General features: G+C 31.9%; 1 protein-coding gene across 6 annotated transcripts in view; it reads right to left on the bottom strand.

The window, feature by feature from the left end:
• The window catches only part of LOC140448153 (monocarboxylate transporter 12-like), a 99,117-nt gene that overhangs the window by 38,882 nt on the left and 47,946 nt on the right, over positions 1 to 12,289 (bottom strand). The window contains exon 1 of one of the 6 annotated variants that reach the window (XM_072541249.1): positions 11,135 to 11,236. The exons of 3 other annotated variants lie outside the window; for them this stretch is intronic. The gene's annotated coding sequence lies outside the window, so the exon portion shown is untranslated. Of the gene's footprint in view, positions 1 to 858; positions 887 to 11,134; positions 11,237 to 12,289 lie in introns of those variants that run through there. 2 more of the 6 variants (XM_072541251.1, XM_072541250.1) reach the window with 2 other exon arrangements.

Genomic DNA, 12,289 nt, shown 5'->3' with positions numbered 1-12,289 from the left:
GACAATTACTACTACTACTACTACTAATAAAACAACAATGTAATATTATGCGTTGTCTACAAGAAACATTTTGTACAGTTGACTTAAAGAACTTAATTAAGCTGTTTTTTTTTTATGTTTGATCAGAATGATCCGCCACCAGTGCGAAACAACTTAAAAAACGGTATAAAATCTACTCACCAGTTGAATGAAATTTAGCCTTACATCCTTTCGTCGCACAGGTCCCCAAAAGGCAATTAGATTTTAAAGTCTTTCGCAATATAATTGAAATTTGAAATAATTGATAACTGTTATTTTTCGTCCGCGTTGGCTCAAAACGTAATCAATGAGCAGTTCACTATCCATGTTAAAGGCCATGCTAAAATGGCAAATGAAGAGACATTTTTCGTTTCGCGTAGTTTTAGGTAGCGAAAAAAAAAAAGTTTTTTTATAAAACTAAAAAACGTTTTTTTAGTTTTATAAATAGAATTTTGTGGAATTCCCAAATAAAAACCAATGAATTGCATTTGCATTTAATAAATCTATTTTAGATTTATTCGTGTCAAATTACCAAATTTTAGCGGTTTGCAAGGGGTTTATGGTCTATACGTGCCGTGGGGTGCAGGTAGGCCAGTGATGAGTTTACCAATTTCTCGGGGTCTATTTTAAAATCCCTAGGTTTATGGCGGTGATGAGTTTGTACTATGTACGAGGGTATTTATACTAATTGGTGATGAGTTTACGTGTACACTCGATCTGTATTTTTACTATATTGAAAAGTTTGTGAACCGTTAAAAAATTTCAGTTTTCAATTGATTTATTTAAATGATTCTAATATTGTAGGATGGATTATATATAAATAAGTAAAAAAAATATTACCTCATTACCTCGATTAATTTATTCATTCTTAAATAACCCTTGAACTAATGGTCCATTGTTTAATTACCAAGTTTTGATCCGCAAATTCGTAACTTTTAGCAATCAAAAGTAGTATCGTAATAAATTTCATTTTTTTCTTATCTTGATCAATAAACAGATAATATTAATAAACTTTGAGTTGATTAGTAAACAGATAAAACTACAATATAGTTTATTGCAGATAACACCGATTTAAATCCACCAAGGCGAATGATTCAGCTTAACTTTTTATTTTGAAAGATGTGAATAACAAATATTTCGTTTTAGACAGTAGTAAATATTGTCAATGATAAATGTGTTTTATACTTCTTCTGGCAAAAACAATTCGGATATAAAAGTAAAGCTTTAAATAAAATAAAACTCTACCACGAGCAATTTATGGCTAAGTAATCGTTGAATGAAATACATGACTTAGATAAAAAATCACTGACATTTGTTTTAAAAAATATCAGGCTTTTTAAAATAAATATATTTCCAGCTTGAATTTTGATGCACAACAGCCTTTGTTCTCCTCTAAATTGCTTATTGAATCCAAGAAACTTTAGATATGCTTGTTTTTTAACGAAACATGCTTCCAACTAGAGTCTTTGACTGTAATATATTCTTTGTTTCTTTCTAGTGTCCTTACAAGATCTTGAGTCAGCTAAAAGTGCATTTGGCATGTCGTTCACCATCTCTTTTCCAGACTCTTCGTTGACAAAATCTAGACTCATTGGTAAATATAACATATCTCCAGTCGTCTGCCTTCCAATCGCGATGCTCCCTAGCATACTGTAATCTGACTGCACGATGTTTCCTGGAAAGTTCGGGTCCTGTAGCGGGTGTTCGAGCATTCTAAATAGCCTCATTTAACAGTCTTCTAAGGGTTCGTTCACTAACATTTACGTTTCTTACATGTTGAAGACTATTTCTAATCTCTACAGTAGTTGAATAACGATTTCTTAGTTCTGTAGACACTACAAAACGGCCGTTCCGATGGGGAGTTCTTCTCTGGGGACCTGTTTCAGGACGTTGGATATAAACTCATGTCTCTAAAAAACGAGTAAAGATGCGTTTCACTGTACTGAGTGATACGCCGTATCTTTCAGCTACGTAAACTTGACTTCTTCCGTCCTGAATAAGAGCAACAATAGATGCAACAATTTCTGCACTCAAAGACATCTCAAAGATTAATAATAAACACTTTTGCCATTAATATACAGAAATGACATAGTAAAAATAATTGAAAGTTTGAAGAAGAGAAATGCAGTTATCTACTCTTATTTTAACGTGTTTTCTTTACGTAAAGAGTACAAAAGATAATGTTAACTGCAGATGTTAAAATCTATCGAATGACATCAAACACGAGGAATACTTTAAAATTTTAAATAGGAACCTCCATTTTTTAATGCAGATTTTGATTATACAAAACATTCTTAAAAAACTATATTCATTACCATAAAAATTAGTTTGCAGACTTCTGATATTTTTCTGTGATAACAGCGCCATCTATCATGAATAAAAAAAAAATAAGATAAAGCTTGTTTGCTTTTCCACGTAGTGTTCAGTGATAGAAATAGAAAGAAAGTAACTTTTTTTATAAGGAATCCAAATTTGCAATAAACAATGGGGTTCCCATTTAAGATTTCAAAGTTTTCCCCCTCCCCGCTTGAGAGGGTGTTGAGGTGTCATTCGATAGATTTTTGAAAAATATTAAACAGGTGGTTTTCAGTTTTTTGTCCGGCCTTACGCCAGTGTATTGTAAATATAGATCGAATGAAAGAGGTGAAGATTAATTAAACGAAAAGTATTGTATTAAAACGTATATTAATTTAAAAAAAAGTATACTGTTGAAAAGTGATTTTGCAAATTGTTATAGCTACTAAAATAAAGCAGTGAAAAGAACAAGCGATCGACAGAGAAAAATGAAAAAGCACACCAATATTATTTATAGGTCTACATGCACCACACTATTTGATTTCCTGTTTATAACTGAAACATGTGTTTTACCGAAAAAATTAATACTCTCATGTAAATGTGGTAAACCTAATTTTGATAATAAACTTTATTTGCGGTTTAGTTAATACGCTAATTTAAAATTGGTGTTTAAGGCAGAAAAGCTGATTGTCATTAAATAGGTACAATTAAAATGTAAAGTGGTAAGTTTATTACTACGTTAACATGGGTACTTGCGGTTATAAATGTTAGCAAGAGACATTTATGATAAAACAAAAATTAGAATATTGTTTAAAAATAAATAAAAGACAATAATTCTAAAATTTGTGGCACATTTTGTGGTCATAGTCGACACAAATCAATTGCATTGTCAGGACCGTTGCTAGGGTATCTGCCGACCGGCTGCGAGAGTAATTTGTCCGCCCTTGAGTAATTTGTCATATATATATATATATATATATATATATATATATATATATATATATATATATATATATATATATATATTTACCCCAAAACTCAAATTTTGACCGGCTAAAAATTTAACAACATAAATTATAATTTTTAAAACACAAACCCATTTATAGTTTTCCATATTTATTAATTTCTCATTTAGTGAATCAGTTGTTGTTTTAAAAGATTGAATAAATCCGAGATTTTGTATTACAAACGTGACCTTTTGATTTTTCATGTTATTCTATAATCTGACTTAAATGTCTGCAATCATCATAACCCTCAACAAAACGACTAGGAAAAGTTTTAAACATTTTTGAAGAATAACAACATACATAATCTTTTGATTTAGAAATACAGCTAAACTCTTATTACCCTAATAGACACACAGATGAGAAAGCTTTTTTTTTTACAAACTCGCATCAGCCTGTAAGGCTATTACCGAAAAAAAAGGAAAAGTAATAACAATAATTGAACAGTGTAACAATTAAATTTTGTATAAATAGTTTATTGCTTTTAGATATTGGATAATCACTTTGGCACCGCACTTTAAGAATAGTTCTCTCAAATTCTCCGGGATTCCGAATTTACACCTTTCCGCACTGTGTAACGGGCACTCCACTAGAAGGTGTTTTATTGTTAGCGGGGTCTCGCAAGCATAACACTCCGGTTGTGGATCCCTTGTCATCAGATGTCCATGCGTAAGGCGACTATAACCAAGCCGCAGTCGTGTGATGATAACCTGAGAAAAACGATTGGTGGAACTATCAGACCATGGTTGAAATATTGGTTTTATCTCAAGTAATTTTGCCTGTTTTTTACACCATCTGCTATTCCATATGTTGACTATTTTGCTGTGGAAATATGATTTGAGATCTGTCGCTGGAGTTTTTGGATAGAATTCAATAGTTGTGTCCTCTAAGGCTTCTCGTGCATATTTATCCGCCAAATCGTTTCCCGTGATTCCAACATGAGATGGCACCCACAGGAAAGCAATGTTTCTATGGTTTAGGTTATGCAATTCTTGTTTAATGAGTTTGGCCACAGGATGGGAAGAATAGATTTTTGAAATGATTTCTAGAGAACTTAGTGAGTCAGTAATTATTAAGAAATTAGTTTCAGGACATTTTGTAACATGACATATGGCTTTATATATTGCAAAGAGTTCTCCTGTTAAAATAGTATTAGTCTCCGCTAGTTTATATTTCTTTATTTCATCATTTGTTACAAAGGCAGATGCTACACAACGCTCTGTTTTAGATCCATCTGTGAATAACTGTTTGAAGGAAGAAAATTGAGAAATTAACGTTTGATATTTAGAATTAATTAGATGACAATTGCTTTCTTTTTTATTTTCTGATAATAGATCCAAATTTATGTGAGGAGAAGACATTAGCTAAGGAGGGGAAGTTGGCATCTTGCTAGGATAGATTTCGGGGACTTTAATGTTTAATTCATTTATGATTCGTCTGCATCTTTCGTAAAAGGGAATGTGGGTTTTTGTGCGCTGGATATTCGAGCAGCGAATGGTTTGGTGATATTGTAAAGAGTACCGCTTCGATGCATAAGAGAGCATTAATTCCTGTCTTCGTAAATCTAATGGTAGTTCACCCAGTTCTGCCTGAAGACTTAAGATAGGGGTTGTTCTAAATGCACCGCTTATTATTCTAAGAGCGTTATTTTGAATGGTGTCTAAAACTTTTAGAGTTGTTGTTGAAGCACACGAGTAAGCGTGGCATCCATAATCGATCTTAGAGCGGATCAAATTTTTATATAGTATGAGTAGAGTTCTACCGTCTGCTCCCCAGTTCGTACCAGAAAGACATTTCAAGAGGTTTAGTCTTTTTTGACATATGGCTGATATATATTTGATGTGGTCCTTCCAGGTTAGAGCTTGTTCAAATATTAGACCTAGATATTTAATTGTGTTTACATATTCAAGTGTTTGACCACCAAGTTTTAAAGTAGGTATTTCTTTTATCTGTTTTGGTCTCTTTGAGAATATGATGCAGCGAGTTTTAGATGAAGCAAATTGAAAACCACTCCTTTTAGACCATGCTATAAATTTATCGAGTTGATCTTGTAATAATTTGGCCATACTCTGTATATTGTTTCCATTTAAGAATATTATAAGATCATCCGCGGACAATCTCGCTTGAATGGGTTTGTTCATTGATTTGATTATATCATTGATAGCTATAAGGAAAAGCGTCGGGCTGATTACCGAGCCTTGGGGTGTACCATTTGTTTGATATTTCACATTAGATAGAAGTCCGTTTACTTTTACCTTGAAATTTCTATTTAGGAGAAAATTTTTAATAAAAGCAAGTATATTTCCTTGATAGCCCCATGATTCCAGTGTTGAAATTATTTTGTGATGCCAAGCCATATCAAATGCTTTGTGCAAATCAAAATAAATTGCAATACATTTTTGGTTGTTGTAGAATGCGTTATTAATATGTGATTCTATATCTACTAAATTGTCGGTAGTCGATCTTAAAGGACGAAATCCAGATTGTTCATAAATCAGTTGGTTATTTTCTTCCAGACACCACAATAAACGTTTATGAGAAAGCTTTGTTGTATTTATTTAAAGAAAAATTCATGTCAGTTTCATGTCAATTGGATAGGATCGAATTCAATCAGAATTAATTTATTTTGTCCAATAAAATATAAGGCGAATAACTGGATCCTTATGAACGTAAATGTTTTCAAAACTTGCAGGACTTTGTTCTTCTGCTAAAACACCTTCCATCACAGAAATCATTCTTCTGTTTATCGCATTTACCACTGTGAATTCCGTCTCTGTCATATTTGCATCATTGGTTCAGAAAGTTAATGTTGCTTCATGTGATCCTGTTGGGATTATGAATTATGAATTCCGCACCATAGTGTAACAGCATAGTAAATTAAACAAATTTTGTTTTTTTTGACATAAAAAAAATTTTGTTTAATTTACTAGTGTTTGTATTTTGAGAACGTTTTCCGAAGTGGAAATTGAAACGTCAATAGTAAAAAGTTGAACATATTGTATTAATTTTATTTAATCGCTCCAAAGCAAAATAGAAACAAATTAATGTATGCACTTACCTTTAGTTTCTTGTCTCTGTAACCACAACACAATATGTAACAAAATTGTTTCAAGTTTGCTACGATTACACTGTGATACATTACACCTCGGTCAAGATTAAAATGGCACAAATTATCCCGCAGAATGCATTTATATTCTTTGACCAGAGACGAGTATTTTCCTAAAAACGTTAAAACGTTAAAAAAAGGTTAAAACGTATTAAAACACCAAAATATAAGATATTTTCCAACTGGTTGCGACCTTAAATTATATGTATGTAATTGCAATTACAATTTCTTTCCTTAATTCATCCTTTCAGTTACTAGTTTAACTATAATCATATATTTATGTCTTTATAATTTTTATAATTAGGTTTTCCCTATATTTAGGGCGGCTGGCACCGCAATATCCGTATAACGGAAAGTAACTTGACGTGAAAATAATTAGATGGATAATGGAGAAGACGCTGTCTTTCTCTCAGCAACTACAAGCTGTTCACAATGGGTAGTTGGGTACTCACTCATGTGGATTTTGATAAACGTTTGGGAATGGAGATCAAGAAAGACGAAGCACGCGCACACAAAGATACCTCATAAGAGATGAGTATGCGACATAAGACGACCATTCGCAGACAAACAGTGGATTAGATTGGCTCCAGACAGAGAAAATGGAAGCAATTAGAGGAGACCTAGATCTAGGAATAGATAATTAAAGGTTGTGAAAGCGAATTAATTTTTGGTTAAAAATGTATATTTATTTATTTTATCTTGCGAAGATTTCCTTTTTATGGCACACTTATGCTAGAACACGCTACATTCTATGTATTATTATATTTATTATTGAGAATCTTGTCCAATTAGTTCGTTTGTTTGTTTATGTTAATATTGTATTTTGACTATAATTAATTTGTAAGTTAAAACGCTATTAATAGTTCTAGTTTACAATTTATGTGTTATTTTGATCAGACTATTAGTCACAGTTCATATACTGCATGTCTTCAGTTGTGCAAGGAATTTATTGATAAGACTATTAAATATATAACATTTTTGACTATTTTCGAATGATCGGTAACACATTGAACATAGTAGGATATCGAACAACACTTGATATAATTTATTTGAATACATCTGTCAATGATTTTCAAAATAGCAATGATTGAGTTTTGCCCATATAATAAAAATTTTAGTATCTAGGTATAGGTACACGACTATCCATGAAGTACACGTCAAATTAAAATATGCACCGCTAGCGGTTTTTTATCTTTCGCAGTAGGTAGAGGCAATGCAAATTACGTCATAGTGTTGTTATGACTTTTAAACTTTTTTAAATATTTCAAACAAAAAATGCAGCTAAGATAATTTTGAACAAAAATGTCTATTAGTATTTTTTGTGTAGAATGAACTGTTCCATCAGAAACATCGCTTGAAGCGATCGACAATTTTTAATGTCAGTTACGCGCGCTAAATCAATGTTCAATAAAATTTGTATCAGCTCGACGGTAAAAATTCGATATTTTTTTATCTGAGTTTCATATCGACAAGAATCAAGATGCGTTTTAAAGGTGAAGAGTGCAGCTTTTGTAGGCATTTTTTGTTTATTTTGCCGCAAATACACTGAGTTTTTATAAAGGCGTTATATAAATAAACGTGGCGCGATGTTTGCCAATTTTTATGATTATCATGGAATAAATACAATTAATTTCTGTTATTAACCAACCACTGTGGAGTTTCGATAACTAGAACCTAATCTTTAAGACCTATAATATGAAATTTTAGTTTAGAGTTTTAGCAACAAATATGAGGCATTTGAAATATGCTTAAAAAACGCTAACACATTACAAACGGTCTAAAACATTTAAAACTTTTTTTTTAATTACAATAGTTAAGTTTTACAAAACTACCCATCTTCTGCTACAAACTACACTCAAAACCATCTTCTTTTAGGCATTTCCCGTGACGTGTGATTGTTTGTAATGTAAAAGTTTAAATTCTGCGTTTTTTAGTCATATTTGAAATGCCTCATATTTGTTGCCACAACTTAAAATTTAAATTTTACGTTATAGGTTTTGATGAGTGGTCTCTAGAAATCGAAATTTCACTATGGCCATTGAATTATAGTGATAAATTTTATTGATTTCACGAGAATTGTAAAAATGGTAAAAATCGCGCAACATTTGTTAATTGAACAGATTTACAGAAAATGACTTTATTTGCGGCAAAATACAAAATTGTAAAAGAAAGATGCATTCTTTACCTTTAAAACGCGTTTTGATTTTTGTGGATAGGACACTCTGATCAAGGGGGGTAAAGGGGTAGAATGCGAAAACATGGAGTTGCTTCCACTTTACTCCACTTAGCCCCTTCTACTCAAATCCGACTCTCACCTTCACGCTGGTGCCTCCTGTTAAACCAAGCAACCCAACTGGAGATCCGGTATCCAACCCGGGTGGAAAGTTGAGTCGGAAACTGACGAGAGCGGGTGAACTGGTCCTCCAGGTTGGGGGTTGGGCGTAGGGTTAACACCCCGACACCGTGAACAACAACATGATACTAGAATTCAAGGTAAAGTTTCCGGACTGAAATCTAGACGACGACTCGGCGTGAAAAAGGATAATGATTTAGGATTAATCTCGTGGAATGTAAGATCTCTATACAGGCTAGGAGTCTCGCAGTCTCTCATTAACAGTGTAGAAGTATATAAGAGCGATATAATTGCACTTCAGGAAATGAGATGGTTGGGAAATAAAATATTAGAGAAAAAGAATTATACGATATATTATAGCTGTCACCCAACGGAACACAAATTAGAAACGGGATTCATAGTCAATAAAAGAGTAAAGCACCTTATAATAGACTTCCAACCTCTCAACGAAAGATTATGCACACTAAGAATCAGAGGTAAATTCTTTAAATATTCAATAATAAATGCCCATGCACCAACTGAGAAGAAGCCGGATGAAAAAAAAAAGAACAATTTTATTGTAAAATGTCATACAACATTGTCCTAGAAATGACGTAAAGGTCTTAATAGGAGCAAATGTAGCAAATATACGGTGGCATGCCAAACTCTATAGCTTTTTTTAGATTCTAGATATTAGATTTTTTTTGGAATTTAAAATACATATTACCTTTATATTCACATTAAAACGGAAAAAATATAAACGTACTTTAATCTTGACCCGAATATGACTGTAAATCAAACACTTTTATGAGTGCAATAGGGATTATGGTTATCTTATTACTTCTTTTTGAAGTATATTGTTCAATAATTGATAGTAATAAATGATGTGGTTTATTGTAGCATGCTGAGTAAATATGACGTCGTTTATAATAGCATGCTAGATAAATATATAAACAGTTACAGTTGAAGCATTATTTTTAATATTACTAAAAACACATTTAAAACAATTTATATACCTGTTCGTATCGTTTTATGCCATTCGTAAATTGTTAGAATTTAGACATGACTGTTTTTTATATACCATATATTGTTCTGAAGCTATATTCTTGTGGCATTTTAAAGTAGATACTATTTTAATGGGAATAAGCCACAATTAAAGGTTAAAATAAGTTTATTGACGTTTCAATTTCCACTTCGGAAATCGTTCTCAAAATACAAACATTAATAAATTAAACACATTTTGTTTTTTGTTATTTGTTGAAAAACTCTTCTAATAATTTACTTTTATCTGACTCATTCATATTGATAATTCAGACATATACTATACATTTTAGAGTAGAATACTTTAAAATGATATTGCCAATATTGCTGAGTTGCGTTCCTTGGAAGACTTTATTGTAAGATAGTTAATTCGATTACATGAAATCAACTTTAACTTGAGAATATCTGCCAGAAAAAAATCATAGCATGTAACTCGTCTTTAAAAAGACAATCACATCTACGATGGCAGTAAAATTCTCCTCTTAGTAATTCCATAGTAAATTATGAGGAAAAAACCAGGAAAAAAGGAAAAAATTATCAGTATAATATAACTACCTATTCCCGTCCTAAATATTACGAAAATTATTGGAGTGCTAGCAATCTTGCATCGATCATCGCGAGCGACTCACATTAATTTTTTTTTCAATCTAATATAGTTGGAGAAATAAATAAATAAGCCTGCCTGAATGGAACATGATGGAGAAATAAAAATATCGGGAAAGAAACGAAAGGCACAATTTACAAAACAGTCATCAGACCAATAATGACATACTCGGCAGAAACACGACCTAACACAGAGCACAAAAAGGATGTTAGAAACAGCAGAGATGAGAACACTTAAAAAAATTGATGGCAAGTTACTATGGGACAGAGCTAAAAGTACAGATATACGACGTAGATGCAAAATGGACAACTTCAAGAACTGTCTAAGAAATAGAAGAGTAGAATGGAATGATCATATAAGCCGAATGACAAAAAATAGAGTAGTAAAGACGGCAAGAGACGGTTCCCCAATAGGAAAACGATCAGTAGGAAGACCACGAAAACGATGGAACGACAACTTACTGGAGGCACATTGAAAAACAGACAGTCATGTTTATATACAAAGAAGAAGTACATACTATTTAAAAATAGGTATATTACGATACATTTAATTTTAAGTCAGTAATATTTCATTAATAAGATCTGTGTCATTAATAAGATCTGTGCTCAGAACATAATTCGAAGTCAAACCTCTCCACACATATATACATAAGTTGAATTAAAATAGAATCGACGTTTAATTTAGTAAAAAGTATTGTTTTCGTTTATTTGTTAGAATATTTTTCATTGCATTACCTGTTTCTTCTGATAGCACACTCAAAACATAGACTAAAACAAACAAACACAGCTTAACAAATAACCGTATCTACTTTTTCGTAAACAACACAGACAATATAAACCTTAATTGATCGTAAATAACACACAATGATAACATTTTTATATATACTAAATTAAAAACTCAACAGCAGGTACTCGATTTGAATATTATGGCAATGTTATAAATAATATTATATAAAGACAGATTATGGCAATGTTATAAATAATATGATATAAAGACATCCACCCGATTCTTTCTGTCTAACAATTATTTAAACTAATTTTTCTGCAGCCGTTCCGAAAACTAAACTCTCGGTGTGATTTATTAAATTGAAAGTTCCACTATACAAAAATCGTACCTAAAGCAATTATTTTCGGGACGATTTTTTTACTATTGGAACGATTTTTTCTTTAGTTTTAAACAATTTTGAGTATCAAAGGAGGCGGCATTAAAAATAATATCAACTATCGAAAGTATTTTCCATTTCAAAAAATGGAAATCAGTAGTGAAAGTGATACCGAAATAATTCCACCGAATATTACAGTGATATAAATGAAGCTGCTAAAACAGCTACTTAAGAATTATTCCCGCTAAAGTCAAGAGATATGTGTGAATTTTTCGTAGTGAAAGATGTCGTTGGATTCCGAAACTGAAGATGAAATGTTTTATTAGAAAATGTCCACTTAAAAATTTTACATAGAAGGAAGGATGGTGTGCATGAAATTAATCGTGAACGGCAGAAATTCGGGGAGTACCACCACCTCTTTCCGCAGCTAAAAATGGACAGTCAGAGATTCTTTAGATACATGAAGATGAAGTTGGACACATTTAATTACATCCTGAGTAAAGTAGAAGAAAGTTTATCGAAAAAGAGGTGTAACTGGCATAATCAACCAATACTTCCAGAAGAACGATTAGTCATTTAATTGAGGTAAGTATAACTTTATTGAAATTGCTTTTTTTACAAAATAATGCAAAGGATAAAAACTACACATATTATTTATTGGTCGCTGTCCTCCATAAATCCATATGTACTAATATAAAACTGTGAGTCTTGTTCTGATGGAATACTGTGAGTTGTTGATGGTGTTGAAGCATGGGACCGTGGTGCAGAAGGAGATTGCACGGATAGT

The sequence above is a fragment of the Diabrotica undecimpunctata genome, chromosome 8 (assembly GCF_040954645.1).
Source record: "Diabrotica undecimpunctata isolate CICGRU chromosome 8, icDiaUnde3, whole genome shotgun sequence".
Lineage (NCBI taxonomy): Eukaryota > Metazoa > Arthropoda > Insecta > Coleoptera > Chrysomelidae > Diabrotica > Diabrotica undecimpunctata.
The sequence above is the reverse complement of the archived record's forward strand: the minus strand, read 5'-3'. Positions and strand labels throughout refer to the sequence as shown.